This window comes from Etheostoma spectabile, chromosome 6, assembly GCF_008692095.1.
Source record: "Etheostoma spectabile isolate EspeVRDwgs_2016 chromosome 6, UIUC_Espe_1.0, whole genome shotgun sequence".
In the NCBI taxonomy this organism is placed as follows: Eukaryota; Metazoa; Chordata; class Actinopteri; order Perciformes; family Percidae; genus Etheostoma; species Etheostoma spectabile.
The window spans coordinates 18432883-18434695 of NC_045738.1; the positions used below are offsets into that span (position 1 = coordinate 18432883).

The 1813-nt window shown below is 36.1% G+C and overlaps 1 protein-coding gene across 2 annotated transcripts in view; it reads right to left on the reverse strand.

Annotated features, from left to right (window-relative positions):
- The window catches only part of dgkb (diacylglycerol kinase, beta), a 92540-nt gene that overhangs the window by 3968 nt on the left and 86759 nt on the right, over positions 1–1813 (reverse strand). The window lies entirely within an intron of this gene.

A 1813-nucleotide genomic window follows, 5' to 3' on the forward strand; every position in this document is an offset into this window, starting at 1 on the left:
CATTTCTGTTAAAAGGTTGAAATTGTAGATCAATGAAACAACAAATATCAACCATCAAGGGTTGTCATATCAAGCGCATATCATTAAACTGTTGCACTAAAAGTCTAAACGCAGTAATGGGGAGACAAAATGCTCCCATCTGCATTAAAGAGACCACGTTCACTTCAAAGAAAAGCTGCCATTTGTTGTACTTGACTCAGTAGCAATTACCAGCTTTTGTAGGCTATCATTAAACGTGATTGAGCTTAATGTTTCTGATGTACTTTACAAAATGATAACCTTTTTTAGGAACGACATCGGTCATATGAAAAGGATCTAAAAGAATACCTGTAATACATTTGGAGGGGAACTGAGCTCTGTTTTAAAGATGCAACATCAAGCATTTATATGCATCAAGTGCCCCATTTACAGAGCAATGTGGCTCTTAGAAAATGAAAACAATTAGAACAAATTATCTATGTAATGTACTGTATTCCCTGGCCCTCAAAAACCATCCAAACTACGAAAACAAAAAAAGGGTTTTATATTTAAGACTTAACACAGTGGCATTTCACCAGAATTACATCTGGAAATGCAGTAAAATTTCAGTTTGCAGACCTAGTTATCTTAGAGACAGTGATACATGTCATATGTCGCTTCAAAATGCAAATGGTTGGATGGTGTTAAATATGTTATGCATGCAGAGGAACTGAGATGAATTTGCATAGTTGTTGTTGTTGTTAATAATTAGTGGGTTAACATCCCACTTGAACTGTCGTGTTTTTAGAAACATTTGACAGGTTGACTGATTCAAATTCAGCTCTGACATACAGTATGAGTAACTCGCCGTGGAAATCATTGCAACACAATTATTGATTGTCTGAGCCTAACTTTGCTTTGTGGAGTTGTGCCAGCAGATACAAGAGCACTTGCGGGCTTCCCATTTGGTCATGCAATGGGTCTTTATAGCTTAGCCTGAGCAATCCATATGCAAATCTCAGTAATTAAAGCCAAACACAAGCATAATCAACGCAAACTGAGGAGTTTCATTGTGAAAAATGAGCGACTTTGACAGAGGGCAAACACTCGTCGAAGTACATGTTTGAGAAGCAAATTAGAAGAAGTAGACTTGCATTTGATACAAATTACTGCGCAAAAAACACCAAGCAATGATCTGGAGGAGAAACAAAAAGAAAAGGTAGATAGCCTACCAATTTTTCTTTTGACTTTGAAACCAGTGCTTTAAGACCTTATTGGATGGGGAATTTATTTATTCATTGTGGTATAATTAAATAATTTACGCCGTATTGCGCAACTGAATGTGTCATTTTGTCTTTTTTTCTTTGTCTGTTGCTTATTATTAACATCAACCTACCCCAGAACTGCAGAAAAAAATTTGCAACTGGGATCAAATCCGGCATTAACATCATAGTGATGCCAAAAATAGTGCAGTGTCTCATATAAATAAGTAAAGTAAGTAATGTAAGGTGAAATCAAGTTTAAATATCCATCGCAAAATAAATGTGGACAATCACAAAAATTGCTCAAGGCTGATTTGTAATACACATCCTTCTGTACAGTACATTCTTTCTGTATTACACACTCATGTGTGTAAAGGGTCTTGATAAAGTCCACACAGGTGTTTAAAGTTATTCTGGCTGATTTGTCCTCTAATCATGTTCAAGTCAGGTGGAGATAAGATGAAAATCTCCTGAGGTTACCAAACTTCCCCTCTAAAGGTTTGGGAAGGATACAAAAATATCTGCAATTTCGCCGTGATCAGTTGATCCACTCGAGAAGGTGAAATAAATTGGCTATAAAAAAGAAAAGCTTT